This window comes from Aplidium turbinatum, chromosome 5 (assembly GCF_918807975.1).
Source record: "Aplidium turbinatum chromosome 5, kaAplTurb1.1, whole genome shotgun sequence".
Lineage (NCBI taxonomy): Eukaryota > Metazoa > Chordata > Ascidiacea > Aplousobranchia > Polyclinidae > Aplidium > Aplidium turbinatum.
In genome coordinates this window covers 38,592,410-38,608,826 of record NC_137476.1, presented here as the reverse complement: position 1 = coordinate 38,608,826, position 16,417 = coordinate 38,592,410, and the positions used below count along the sequence as shown (strand labels likewise).

Genomic DNA, 16,417 nt, shown 5'->3' with positions numbered 1-16,417 from the left:
CGCTAACCCTAACCCTCGCTCATCGCAGTTTCCGCAAACATTTTTCCGCAGTTTCCGCTAACCCTAACCATAGACTAATCTATGCTCTAACCCTAACCTTTGCTGATCGCAGATCCGCAAACATTTTTCCGCAGTTTCCGCTAACCTTTACCCTAACTCCAACCATAGAGTAATCTATGCTCTAACCCTCGCTGATCGCAGTTTCCGCAAACATTTTTCCGCAGTTTCTGCCAACTGCAGTTTCCGGTAACCTTTACCCTAACCATAGAGTAATCTATGCTCTAACCCTAACCCTCGCTGATCGCAGTTTCCGCAAATGTTTTTCCGCAATTTCATTTTTCCGCTGATTTATTTTTCCGCTGTTTCCGCTAACCCTCGAGTTTGTTTGCGGAAACTCCGATCAGCGAGTTCGGCTTTGTGCTATTAAACTGCGATCAGCGACTTCGGCTTTTTTTATTTATTTTTTTTCGATCTTTTCAGGGTACGAACTGAGGGTACAAACTGTTCAGGGTACAAACTAGGTTGCACCCATTTACTAGCCTCATAGGCGCCAACTTTTCAAAAAACTTTGGGGGGCGAGAAAGGTGATGACGTCATAACCATAACGCTATTTTACTCAATTAAAATAGTCTTTGATTAAGCTTAGTGTCTTGTTTATACTGACACCTAGGTCGCAAACCGAATTTATTAGAACCGCTGCTTGAAACGATTAGTTTTACGCATGCAGTACGCCTAGTCGTAAAAAATTGATATTGTTAGTTCATAATTGGAACGGTTGGAAAACAAGCCTATTCATTTTCTTTTCGTGCGAGTGAATAACAACGATCAAGACAGTGAAGTTATCGAAATGAACCGCAAAAAATTATGATCTCAAGCAGAGTGGAAACCCGCTATCAGTTTTATTAATCTCGTTTTGCTAATTACTTACCTTAAGCGTTAACAACGGCAAAGTGTTTTCTGTTTTTTTATCGAAAATCTTTAGTCTTTTATCGAATAGGTAGTGCAGTTTTCTCATAATTGTTGATAGTGCCAATAGTGCTTATTGAAGCAAAACACGGATGACAGTTTGAAAAATGCATTTTTTCTTTAAGCTGTATTCACGTAATTGTTCGTTGTGTCGTAGTTTCAACTGGATAAAGTTTGCTAAAATCGATTTCATGTTTGAAGTCGCAGAAAATCTAACGGACGTTTGGATAACTCGTGAAATGAGAATAAACATTCAACGTCGCATTCGCTTTTCGCTACCACGTGTTTTTACTTTGAAGTTGCTCCTCACGCGCGGGAAGATAAGCACTAAGCAGTGTGTGACTGTGAACGTGCGTGCCGTGCACATCTCAGTTAGTAACTCACGTTCCAGAGAAAGCCATGGGATCAGCTGATGTTTTGCTGGCAAGAGCAACATAGGCTGTTTTTCGCTTTCGGCATTCTTTAAGTCCGTTTAAAACTTTAAATGATCTAAATCTCTTTCGCAAAGTATTTTATCTTTTAAACAGCACTTGTAATAGCGATTTTGTTGCCCCTCAACCATAAATTTACGGGGGGCGCCACCCCCCGGAAGTCGGCGCGTATGACTAGCCTACATTAAAGCTTAGAGTAGGATATATTTTCAATGTTTTCGTTTTGCTATTCTTTCTTACTATTGGTGTTAAGTTCTTACACTTATGTTGCATGCACAACATTTATGATTTTGCAGAAAAATGCTGTAAACTAGAGGGTAGAGGTGTGGTGTACGGATCTAAGACTTTCAGGATCCTGATCCAATCCTTTTTTTTTGCTTTTTGAGATCCGGATCCATTCACATCCGGCAATTTCTAGATATATCAGATCCAGATCGCTAGCAAGGTCTTTGAAATGGGCATAATGCAAAACGCTACACCAAAACTTTTCACTGCTGTTGCTAGGGATGCTTCTTTAAACACTGCTTCTTTTTGCCAGTCCACAAAATGAATTTTCCGATACTCATCTTCAATGACATGTAGCTGAACATTGAACAGTTTTAAGAATGGCAAATCTCTGAACGTACGATACTTCTTCTACTCGTTTGACTCAAGATTACCAGAGGGTGAAGCTTTGCCAAGTTTTTGTAGACATCTTGTGCAGAAGGGAGTCTCTTTTTTATGTGCTCAACTGCTTCTTGCAGCACCAATTGGCAACGGTGCTTAACTGCTTTAACAGTGCTGTGAGTTCGCTCTGTGTCATTTGATCAATTGAACAATTTTTTGGCATTTGTCAATAAATTTCATGTCAAAGTCCATGTTTTCAATGCCTTCTACATGTCCATTAGAATAGAAAAGCATGTCGTATAAACTCTGATAATGTATAGAGAGAGCATTTGAGAGGCAGTTTGGATCTGCGTGAGTTGGTTGAAACAATGAGTTCATCTTTTCAAACTCCTGAACCACTGGTGTTGCGAACACAAAGTTGGAGAGAATCTGGAGATAATTTGATTTGTCTTGAAGCATTTCCTTAAGCATCTTTAGTTTGTATCTAGCATTGTATCCAGAAGTATGCAAACAATTCATTCCAATTTACTAGAATGTTGACATCACTTTACCCCTGACATGCCACCTTGTAGAAGAATACTTCTGAAAGGGGTTGCTCGGATGTTTTCATCATCAGTGATGTTCAATTGAACAAATCTTTGAATGACTCTCGTTGAATGGAACTTTTAGCAAATCATTTAGGTATTTCTGCTAACAAGAAACTGATCGTGGAAGAAACTTTTTCTACAGCATGCTGCACACACAAGGCTACAGAACAGAACATTTTATTTTTTCTATCTCTCTTCTAGGTTTGGTGGCTGTACAATTTTAAGATAGTGGTAGTTTAGCTAGTACGGCACTGTTTTATCGATGTATATTTTAAAATTTTGGGTTTTGCCATTTTCCCTGTTGTTGGTGTCAAATTCGTATGTTTACTTTGTCGTTCTGAACATATTTGCGCCAGCAGCAACAAATAAACTTGATTGATTGATTGATTGAATCTTTATCCTCGGACTGGGAAAGCTTCTTGCAGAGCTTAATCCTGGCAGTTTTGCATACTTGTAGAGGCTTTGAATCACTGACGCAGGCCCAATCACCGAGATTGACAGGGTGAAGTTTCCGATTGTTGAAGTCTTGTTGCCGGGGAACTATTCCATCCATTGGATGCCGCTGAATGGAGAGCAGTCCTTAACGTGCGTTGCTCAAGTGCATACCCCGAGAGTCGAACCAGCGCCACTTGATCTTGAAGCTTCTTCGTTCCAGAAGTGACGCGCTAACCAATTGAGCTATCGGGGCGGGCGGATTGAATGACAACCACCGTCATTCTGGCAGAATAGTTTTTCCGCTTTCCGCCTAAAAAAATTATCCGTGAATAAGTGCGAGGCATAAAATGCGACCAGACATACATTCGAAATATCTTAAATAAAACTATGATCCGCAACACGTGCCACTTAAATTTTACATGCATCGGATTTAGGGATTTTATATTACGGGATACGAAGCCTCATCCGTTTTTTTCCTTATCCGAACACTAGAAGGGCTAGTTTCAGGATACTTCCTTTTAGTGATTAGCAGTAAGCTAGCGTGCAGCGTATCTGCAAGTGAGAAGTAACCAAAAGATTGTTGCTGTGGTACTTCAATTTGGAGAAGTTAAAGGAAATAAGTTGTTAACTATACAAATTTGTTAAAGTGCTTTTGAGAAGTACGTTAGCCCAAGGCAGGCTTATAGTTTGGTTGGCTTTGGACTTTGCTAAAACAAGTTATAATGTCTGCATTGAATCTATGGCCACCTTTTGCTTATGGACTGTAGCATTCACTAGTAAAGCCTAACACGTTAATTTGGTGTGGGATATATCATATAGGTATCAACTGTGGCAACAATTTTTTGGTGTGACTATTGCACTTCAAACCAGTTCACAGTTTAGCAGTGGAGACTATTTTCAAACTTTTCTTTAGTCTTATAGTCTGCTCTATATTTTAGTCAGTCAGTGACAGTAGTCAATTAGTTTATAATAATGATGACATTGAAGGTATGTTGGTATTTGTTAAACCTTAGATGTCATGTCATGTAGGTAATAAATATTATTAGATGTCATGTAATGTAGGTAATAAATATTATTCATTTGTTCAAATAATAATAATATTTATTTGCATCAGACAAAGCTGTCCATATCCAAAACAACGAAATAATACACAAACTGCAAACATCGAACAACAACAACGAAAAACAACGAATAATACACAAACTGCAAATGCACAAAATCTCACTAAATATGCTATCAACTGTAACAAGTTTACAGACAATGGTACGGTAGTGTTACAAGTTAGAAGAACTGAAAGTATTCAGAACGATAAAAACAATCAGATGACATGGCAGCCATCAAAACTAAATAATAGAATACATAGAATTATTATACTGAAGACGGTAATTTGATTTACGATGGCAGTCGGACCTCATCAAGGAGGCAACAATAGAGTTAGACGATACTTCACATCTTCCAACAAAAGAAAAAACATATTTTCGAAGGAATGCATCAAATGTTATGATGTTGCACAAGACTTGATGTTCATTGTTCACGTACGCTATAATGTTAAGGCAAATTGTGTAAAATTCTAAATTCTATTGTGTAAAAATTGTAAAGTGTAAAAATTGTAAAAGTGTAAAATTCTAAAATTGTGTAAAATTCTAAATAAAGCAGAAATCCTGTTATTAGCAGAATGAAAACTAAGTGGATTACCCATATACTTTTTGATTGTTTTATTTATGTAAAATCTGTCACTTGTCTCAAATAAAACAGTTTTTATACCAGAAAATGCTTCACACATAAAACCTAGGCAAGGTATTGATGTCATAGGTAATTCTGTAGTTTTAACGTACTAATCATTCTTATACTTTTAGTACTATTTATGTACGGAATGGCCCGATTCGGTGAGTCCGATTCGGTGAGTCCGATTCGGTGAGTCCGATTCGGTGAGAGCCTTTTTCGGTGAGAGCCTTTTTCGGTGAGAGCCCTATTCGGTGAGTTTTTTTTAGGGGGGTTTGGGGGTTGGAGTTTGCGGTTTTGGGGTGTTTGAGGTTAGGGGGTTGGGGGTTTTTGGGGTTGGGGGTTTTTGGGGTTGGGGTTTTTTGGGGTTAGGGGGTTGGGGGTTTTTGGGGTTGGGGGTTTTGAGGTTGGGGGTTGGGGTTTTTTGGGGTTAGGGGGTTGGGGGTTTTTGGGGTTGGGGGTTTTGAGGTTGGGGGTTAGGGGTTTTTGGGGGTTGGGGTTTGCGGTTTTGGGGTTGGGGGTTTTTGGGGTTGGGGGTTTTTGGGGTTGGGGGTTTTTGGGGTTGGGGTTTTTTGGGTTTTGGGGGTTTGGGGGTTTTGGGGGGTTAGGGGTTTTTGGGTTAGGGGTTTTTGGGTTAGGGGTTTTAATTAGGCTACGGTACCCGATAATTTTCAAACAAAAATTAAAAAAAAAAACACAAAACCCCCCAACCCCAAAAACCCCCTAACCCCTATCTCCCAACCCCTATCCCCTAACCCTATAACGGCAATAATAATTAGGCTACGGCGCGCAATAATTAAAAAAAAAAAACTCACCGAATAGGGCTCTCACCGAAAAAGGCTCTCACCGAATCGGACTCACCGAATCGGACTCACCGAATAGTAGCAGACCCATTTATGTATAACTATATAATGCATTTGACCATTAATTCATAAAATGGTTAACACTTGCTATGTACCCGGATGTACAACTGGATATAAATCAAGTAGCGAGGTTAAAACTTCTCTGTTCAAATTTCCCAATGATGTTGAACTGAGGAAAAATGGGTGCGAGCAATACCATGAAAAAATTGGAAGTTGATTGATTGATTTTGATATTCCAACTTCTTGCTTTGAACACATTTTGGAACACTCATGCAAGCCATGTTTTTCTGACACATGCTCTCAGTAAGTCAAAAAGTATGTTTACAGTATTTTTTGTTAATCTAAGTAACTGAAGTTACTTTGTTTTATTTCGTTTTGTTAATCGTAAACTAAAATTTTGACTCGTGCAGATAAAATTGATTTATCACATATATATCTTGATACAGCTTCGGTAGAGAGTTTGTCTTGTTAAACCATAGGCATACGAAGCCGAGCAACGTTATCAAGTTTAGCATATTTAAAGATTATTATATTTACAAAAACACAAAACTACGCAACAATTAAATATCGAACGTTTTCGACATCACAAGATGTCCTCTTCAGGAATAACATACATACAACTTCAGGAATAACATACATAAAGTTGTATGTATGTTATTCCTGAAGAGGACATCTTGTGATGTCGAAAACGTTCGATATTTAATTGTTGCGTAGTTTTGTGTTTTTGTAAATATAATAATCTTTAAATATGCTAAACTTGATAACGTTGCTCGGCTTCGTATGCCTATGGTTCAATATATATCTTGGTTAAATACACAAACCGTTTTATCGCATGAGATTCTTGAATACTAAACCATAACACAATTGGATAATCGCATGTATCATAAAAAAATTGACAATTGGACTATGCAATTATCCGGTTTTGTCTATTTTATATTGTAATCTAATATGCTTGTTTGCAATATAAAGAAATATGCTTGCTTATCAATTTTGCATGACTGTCATTTACATTAACTTCAGTGTTCTTGAAAGTTGCAATGTATTAACTCTTAAACATATGACACATTTTAAGACATTTTCCATGAATCAACTAGTCGAGGATTGGAATTTTATGCTGAGGATCACCCATCTTTTCTTGAAACCGCTCGATTTATCAAAATGGTGGAGAATTTGTGGAAAGTGATGTTTGTGAAACATCAGTTTAAAGGTTAGAGCAACTTCACATAAATATTATATAACATTTTGCTGCAAAGGCACACATGAAGAAGTATATTTGTTTATTCTTAATTGTTTAATTATTTGTGGAGACTGAAGCTTTCTGGCATGTTACCTCCAAAATTTGTATGACTGATTACAAAGAAAAAATATACATATTAGAACACATTATCTTCATAAAGTACTGTCATTACCCAAAGATTATGCTTATGCCGAAATTAGTTGAAGCTTCTTAGATAGATACTACATTTACTCAATGTTTCAGGTAATAAAATACAAGATGATGCTGTCTTTACTTCAACAAGAAGCTTTGCTAGCTAGAGCCAAATTGTCATCCTTAAATTTCCCAGCAATTACAGCAACAAAAGTTGCATTGTCAGTAACTTGGCTGGTTGATTTTTTTAGGATTGTGACATTAGATGACCTATCCACATCTGACATGAATGTGGCATACTATGTTGCTGGGTATATTGACAGAAGCATTTGTCCTCGTAGGAAATGTAATGCTTGCAAGGAACTTCTTGTTGCCGGTCAAGATGACACTTTAGTGGAAGAAAGCAATGAGTGTTGCAAGCTTCTTGCTTTAGCTGATCGTGGTGGTTTATCCAAGCCAACAGAACTATGTTTTATTGTAACCTCTCTTGCAGTGCACCATTATTATGCTGTGTTATTAGAGTGTTAAGAGTGGAAAATCAAAAGGAATTTAAAAGGAGGACTGTTCACTATTGGAAATCAACGTAATATTTTTGTTTCCGCTCTCACGGAATGCGCAGTGTCTCAGTTTAATTACCTTCTTGTCATCGTATCTTTAAAGTGTGATTCTGGTCATGCAAGCTTTAAAATGATTGTAGAAACTGCTTTCAATTGTGTCGCAAAGAATGAACTTACCGTTTTGAAGACATTAAAAAAGATTTGGTTGCCAGTTCATCGCGAAAAATTCAAAACTACCTTCAAAAAACTAACTGTAAGCAATCATTAAATATATATTGAGAAGAGGTTGCTTGGTTATAGAAGAACCATATTTATTATACATTGTGTAATTGTTTGCTTATGTTATGTACGGTACATGACAATGTTTGATATGTGAATATTGTTTATAATGCTCTGGTATGTGAAACGTATGCAACATAGCTTTATATAGCCTGTAGCATACAATATGCATAGGCCTATGTCAGTTTATTAATAAATGTCATATAAGCGTTTTGATACATTTATTACTTTATTAGAACGTTGTTGCCATTCTTTAGTGACAATACATTCATATGTTCAAAATTGATGGTGCTGTTCGATGTGACTGCGTATCTACTTAAATTGTGCACTGACCCTTCTAGTGTTCGCGGATAAGCGGAGTTTCGCGTCCCGTAATATAAAGTCCCTAATCGGATTCAGTATTAAATTACCTTTCCAGGGATGTGCACCAATAGGTGCGCATATGGAAGGAACTCCTAGCAGAACGCTTCAAAGATGGAGGATATATTTACGATAAACATTAAAATAATACGATTTTTGCATAATTGACACCTCTTCAAACATCTTGGAATAAAACTATAATCCGCAACACGTGCCACTTAAATTTTACATGCATCGGATTCAGTATTAAATTACCTTTCCAGGGATGTGCACCAATAGGTGCGCATATGGAAGGAACTCCTAGCAGAACGCTTCAAAGATGGAGGATATATTTACGATAAACATTAAAATAATACGATTTTAGCATAATAGACACCACTCAAACATCTTGGAATAAAACTATAATCTGCAACACGTGCCACTTAAATTTTACATGCATCGGATTCAGTATTAAATTACCTTTCCAGGGATGTGCACCAATAGGTGCGCATTTGGAAGGAACTCCTAGCAGAATGCTTCAAAGATGGAGGATATATTTACAATAAACATTAAAATAATACGATTTTTGCATAATTGACACCACTCAAACATCTTGGAATAAAACTATAATCCGCAACACGTGCCACTTAAATTTTACATGCATCGGATTCAGTATTAAATTACCTTTCCAGGGATGTGCACCAATAGGTGCGCATATGGAAGGAACTCCTAGCAGAACGCTTCAAAGATGGAGGATATATTTACGATAAACATTAAAATAATACGATTTTTGCATAATTGACACCTCTTCAAACATCTTGGAATAAAACTATAATCCGCAACACGTGCCACTTAAATTTTACATGCATCGGATTCAGTATTAAATTACCTTTCCAGGGATGTGCACCAATAGGTGCGCATATGGAAGGAACTCCTAGCAGAACGCTTCAAAGATGGAGGATATATTTACGATAAACATTAAAATAATACGATTTTTGCATAATTGACACCACTCAAACATCTTGGAATAAAACTATAATCCGCAACACGTGCCACTTAAATTTTACAAGCATCGGATTCAGTATTAAATTACCTTTCCAGGGATGTGCACCAATAGGTGCGCATATGGAAGGAACTCCTAGCAGAACGCTTCAAAGATGGAGGATATATTTACGATAAACATTAAAATAATACGATTTTTGCATAATAGACACCACTCAAACATCTTGGAATAAAACTATAATCTGCAACACGTGCCACTTAAATTTTACATGCATCGGATTCAGTATTAAATTACCTTTCCAGGGATGTGCACCAATAGGTGCGCATATGGAAGGAACTCCTAGCAGAATGCTTCAAAGATGGAGGATATATTTACAATAAACATTAAAATAATACGATTTTTGCATAATTGACACCACTCAAACATCTTGGAATAAAACTATAATCCGCAACACGTGCCACTTAAATTTTACATGCATCGGATTCAGTATTAAATTACCTTTCCAGGGATGTGCACCAATAGGTGCGCATATGGAAGGAACTCCTAGCAGAACGCTTCAAAGATGGAGGATATATTTACGATAAACATTAAAATAATACGATTTTTGCATAATTGACACCTCTTCAAACATCTTGGAATAAAACTATAATCCGCAACACGTGCCACTTAAATTTTACATGCATCGGATTTAGTATTAAATTACCTTTCCAGGGATGTGCACCAATAGGTGCGCATATGGAAGGAACTCCTAGCAGAACGCTTCAAAGATGGAGGATATATTTACAATAAACATTAAAATAATACGATTTTTGCATAATTGACACCTCTTCAAACAACTTGGAATAAAACTATAATCCGCAACACGTGCCACTTAAATTTTACATGCATCGGATTCAGTATTAAATTACCTTTCCAGGGATGTGCACCAATAGGTGCGCATATGGAAGGAACTCCTAGCAGAACGCTTCAAAGATGGAGGATATATTTACGATAAACATTAAAATAATACGATTTTTGCATAATTGACACCACTCAAACATCTTGGAATAAAACTATAATCCGCAACACGTGCCACTTAAATTTTACATGCATCGGATTCAGTATTAAATTACCTTTCCAGGGATGTGCACCAATAGGTGCGCATATGGAAGGAACTCCTAGCAGAACGCTTCAAAGATGGAGGATATATTTACGATAAACATTAAAATAATACGATTTTTGCATAATAGACACCACTCAAACATCTTGGAATAAAACTATAATCCGCAACACGTGCCACTTAAACTTTACATGCATCGGATTCAGTATTAAATTACCTTTCCAGGGATGTGCACCAATAGGTGCGCATATGGAAGGAACTCCTAGCAGATTGCTTCAAAGATGGAGGATATATTTACGATAAACATTAAAATAATACGATTTTTGCATAATTGACACCACTCAAACATCTTGGAATAAAACTATAATCCGCAACACGTGCCACTTAAATTTTACATGCATCGGATTTAGTATTAAATTACCTTTCCAGGGATGTGCACCAATAGGTGCGCATATGGAAGGAACTCCTAGCAGAACGCTTCAAAGATGGAGGATATATTTACGATAAACATTAAAATAATACGATTTTTGCATAATAGACACCCCTTCAAACATCTTGGAATAAAACTATAATCCGCAACACGTGCCACTTAAACTTTACATGCATCGGATTCAGTATTAAATTACCTTTCCAGGGATGTGCACCAATAGGTGCGCATATGGAAGGAACTCCTAGCAGATTGCTTCAAAGATGGAGGATATATTTACGATAAACATTAAAATAATACGATTTTTGCATAATTGACACCACTCAAACATCTTGGAATAAAACTATAATCCGCAACACGTGCCACTTAAATTTTACATGCATCGGATTTAGTATTAAATTACCTTTCCAGGGATGTGCACCAATAGGTGCGCATATGGAAGGAACTCCTAGCAGAACGCTTCAAAGATGGAGGATATATTTACGATAAACATTAAAATAATACGATTTTTGCATAATTGACACCCCTTCAAACATCTTGGAATAAAACTATAATCCGCAACACGTGCCACTTAAATTTTACATGCATCGGATTCAGTATTAAATTACCTTTCCAGGGATGTGCACCAATAGGTGCGCATATGGAAGGAACTCCTAGCAGAACGCTTCAAAGATGGAGGATATATTTACGATAAACATTAAAATAATACGATTTTTGCATAATTGACACCTCTTCAAACATCTTGGAATAAAACTATAATCCGCAACACGTGCCACTTAAATTTTACATGCATCGGATTCAGTATTAAATTACCTTTCCAGGGATGTGCACCAATAGGTGCGCATATGGAAGGAACTCCTAGCAAAACGCTTCAAAGATGGAAGATATATTTACAATAAACATTAAAATAATACGATTTTTGCATAATTGACACCTCTTCAAACATCTTGGAATAAAACTATAATCCGCAACACGTGCCACTTAAATTTTACATGCATCGGATTCAGTATTAAATTACCTTTCCAGGGATGTGCACCAATAGGTGCGCATATGGAAGGAACTCCTAGCAAAACGCTTCAAAGATGGAGGATATATTTACAATAAACATTAAAATAATACGATTTTTGCATAATAGACACCACTCAAACATCTTGGAATAAAACTATAATCCGCAACACGTGCCACTTAAATTTTACATGCATCGGATTCAGTATTAAATTACCTTTCCAGGGATGTGCACCAATAGGTGCGCATATGGAAGGAACTCCTAGCAGAACGCTTCAAAGATGGAGGATATATTTACGATAAACATTAAAATAATACGATTTTTGCATAATTGACACCTCTTCAAACATCTTGGAATAAAACTATAATCCGCAACACGTGCCACTTAAATTTTACATGCATCGGATTTAGTATTAAATTACCTTTCCAGGGATGTGCACCAATAGGTGCGCATATAGAAGGAACTCCTAGCAGAACGCTTCAAAGATGGAGGATATATTTACAATAAACATTAAAATAATACGACTTGTGCATAATTGACACCTCTTCAAACAACTTGGAATAAAACTATAATCCGCAACACGTGCCACTTAAATTTTACATGCATCGGATTCAGTATTAAATTACCTTTCCAGGGATGTGCACCAATAGGTGCGCATATGGAAGGAACTCCTAGCAGAACGCTTCAAAGATGGAGGATATATTTACGATAAACATTAAAATAATACGATTTTTGCATAATTGACACCACTCAAACATCTTGGAATAAAACTATAATCCGCAACACGTGCCACTTAAATTTTACATGCATCGGATTCAGTATTAAATTACCTTTCCAGGGATGTGCACCAATAGGTGCGCATATGGAAGGAACTCCTAGCAGAACGCTTCAAAGATGGAGGATATATTTACGATAAACATTAAAATAATACGATTTTTGCATAATAGACACCACTCAAACATCTTGGAATAAAACTATAATCCGCAACACGTGCCACTTAAACTTTACATGCATCGGATTCAGTATTAAATTACCTTTCCAGGGATGTGCACCAATAGGTGCGCATATGGAAGGAACTCCTAGCAGATTGCTTCAAAGATGGAGGATATATTTACGATAAACATTAAAATAATACGATTTTTGCATAATTGACACCACTCAAACATCTTGGAATAAAACTATAATCCGCAACACGTGCCACTTAAATTTTACATGCATCGGATTTAGTATTAAATTACCTTTCCAGGGATGTGCACCAATAGGTGCGCATATGGAAGGAACTCCTAGCAGAACGCTTCAAAGATGGAGGATATATTTACGATAAACATTAAAATAATACGATTTTTGCATAATAGACACCCCTTCAAACATCTTGGAATAAAACTATAATCCGCAACACGTGCCACTTAAACTTTACATGCATCGGATTCAGTATTAAATTACCTTTCCAGGGATGTGCACCAATAGGTGCGCATATGGAAGGAACTCCTAGCAGATTGCTTCAAAGATGGAGGATATATTTACGATAAACATTAAAATAATACGATTTTTGCATAATTGACACCACTCAAACATCTTGGAATAAAACTATAATCCGCAACACGTGCCACTTAAATTTTACATGCATCGGATTTAGTATTAAATTACCTTTCCAGGGATGTGCACCAATAGGTGCGCATATGGAAGGAACTCCTAGCAGAACGCTTCAAAGATGGAGGATATATTTACGATAAACATTAAAATAATACGATTTTTGCATAATTGACACCCCTTCAAACATCTTGGAATAAAACTATAATCCGCAACACGTGCCACTTAAATTTTACATGCATCGGATTCAGTATTAAATTACCTTTCCAGGGATGTGCACCAATAGGTGCGCATATGGAAGGAACTCCTAGCAGAACGCTTCAAAGATGGAGGATATATTTACGATAAACATTAAAATAATACGATTTTTGCATAATTGACACCTCTTCAAACATCTTGGAATAAAACTATAATCCGCAACACGTGCCACTTAAATTTTACATGCATCGGATTCAGTATTAAATTACCTTTCCAGGGATGTGCACCAATAGGTGCGCATATGGAAGGAACTCCTAGCAAAACGCTTCAAAGATGGAAGATATATTTACAATAAACATTAAAATAATACGATTTTTGCATAATTGACACCTCTTCAAACATCTTGGAATAAAACTATAATCCGCAACACGTGCCACTTAAATTTTACATGCATCGGATTCAGTATTAAATTACCTTTCCAGGGATGTGCACCAATAGGTGCGCATATGGAAGGAACTCCTAGCAAAACGCTTCAAAGATGGAGGATATATTTACAATAAACATTAAAATAATACGATTTTTGCATAATAGACACCACTCAAACATCTTGGAATAAAACTATAATCCGCAACACGTGCCACTTAAATTTTACATGCATCGGATTCAGTATTAAATTACCTTTCCAGGGATGTGCACCAATAGGTGCGCATATGGAAGGAACTCCTAGCAGAACGCTTCAAAGATGGAGGATATATTTACGATAAACATTAAAATAATACGATTTTTGCATAATTGACACCTCTTCAAACATCTTGGAATAAAACTATAATCCGCAACACGTGCTACTTAAATTTTACATGCATCGGATTCAGTATTAAATTACCTTTCCAGGGATGTGCACCAATAGGTGCGCATATGGAAGGAACTCCTAGCAGAACGCTTCAAAGATGGAGGATATATTTACGATAAACATTAAAATAATACGATTTTTGCATAATTGACACCACTCAAACATCTTGGAATAAAACTATAATCCGCAACACGTGCCACTTAAATTTTACATGCATCGGATTCAGTATTAAATTACCTTTCCAGGGATGTGCACCAATAGGTGCGCATATGGAAGGAACTCCTAGCAGAACGCTTCAAAGATGGAGGATATATTTACAATAAACATTAAAATAATACGATTTTTGCATAATAGACACCACTCAAACATCTTGGAATAAAACTATAATCTGCAACACGTGCCACTTAAATTTTACATGCATCGGATTCAGTATTAAATTACCTTTCCAGGGATGTGCACCAATAGGTGCGCATATGGAAGGAACTCCTAGCAGAATGCTTCAAAGATGGAGGATATATTTACAATAAACATTAAAATAATACGATTTTTGCATAATTGACACCACTCAAACATCTTGGAATAAAACTTTAATCCGCAACACGTGCCACTTAAATTTTACATGCATCGGATTCAGTATTAAATTACCTTTCCAGGGATGTGCACCAATAGGTGCGCATATGGAAGGAACTCCTAGCAGAACGCTTCAAAGATGGAGGATATATTTACGATAAACATTAAAATAATACGATTTTTGCATAATTGACACCACTCAAACATCTTGGAATAAAACTATAATCCGCAACACGTGCCACTTAAATTTTACATGCATCGGATTCAGTATTAAATTACCTTTCCAGGGATGTGCACCAATAGGTGCGCATATGGAAGGAACTCCTAGCAGAATGCTTCAAAGATGGAGGATATATTTACAATAAACATTAAAATAATACGATTTTTGCATAATTGACACCACTCAAACATCTTGGAATAAAACTATAATCCGCAACACGTGCCACTTAAATTTTACATGCATCGGATTCAGTATTAAATTACCTTTCCAGGGATGTGCACCAATAGGTGCGCATATGGAAGGAACTCCTAGCAGAACGCTTCAAAGATGGAGGATATATTTACGATAAACATTAAAATAATACGATTTTTGCATAATTGACACCTCTTCAAACATCTTGGAATAAAACTATAATCCGCAACACGTGCCACTTAAATTTTACATGCATCGGATTTAGTATTAAATTACCTTTCCAGGAATGTGCACCAATAGGTGCGCATATGGAAGGAACTCCTAGCAGAACGCTTCAAAGATGGAGGATATATTTACAATAAACATTAAAATAATACGATTTTTGCATAATTGACACCTCTTCAAACATCTTGGAATAAAACTATAATCCGCAACACGTGCCACTTAAATTTTACATGCATCGGATTCAGTATTAAATTACCTTTCCAGGGATGTGCACCAATAGGTGCGCATATGGAAGGAACTCCTAGCAGAACGCTTCAAAGATGGAGGATATATTTACGATAAACATTAAAATATTACGATTTTTGCATAATTGACACCACTCAAACATCTTGGAATAAAACTATAATCCGCAACACGTGCCACTTAAATTTTACATGCATCGGATTCAGTATTAAATTACCTTTCCAGGGATGTGCACCAATAGGTGCGCATATGGAAGGAACTCCTAGCAGAACGCTTCAAAGATGGAGGATATATTTACGATAAACATTAAAACAATGCGATTTTTGCATAATAGACACCACTCAAACATCTTGGAATAAAACTATAATCCGCAACACGTGCCACTTAAATTTTACATGCATCGGATTCAGTATTAAATTACCTTTCCAGGGATGTGCACCAATAGGTGCGCATATGGAAGGAACTCCTTGCAGATTGCTTCAAAGATGGAGGATATATTTACGATAAACATTAAAATAATACGATTTTTGCATAATTGACACCACTCAAACATCTTGGAATAAAACTATAATCCGCAACACGTGCCACTTAAATTTTACATGCATCGGATTTAGTATTAAATTACCTTTCCAGGGATGTG

General features: G+C 36.6%; 1 long non-coding RNA gene across 2 annotated transcripts; it reads left to right on the top strand.

The window, feature by feature from the left end:
* The first annotated feature begins 5,568 nt into the window (after positions 1 to 5,568).
* Positions 5,569 to 8,088, top strand: LOC145770788 (uncharacterized). Of its 2 annotated transcripts, none has more exons than XR_014289171.1 (3): positions 5,569 to 5,913; positions 6,683 to 6,817; positions 7,231 to 8,088. It is a non-coding gene; the product is annotated as an uncharacterized LOC145770788 (long non-coding RNA). The 2 variants fall into 2 exon arrangements; XR_014289170.1 differs by having other exon boundaries at positions 7,091 to 8,088.
* Positions 8,089 to 16,417: the final 8,329 nt, after the last annotated feature.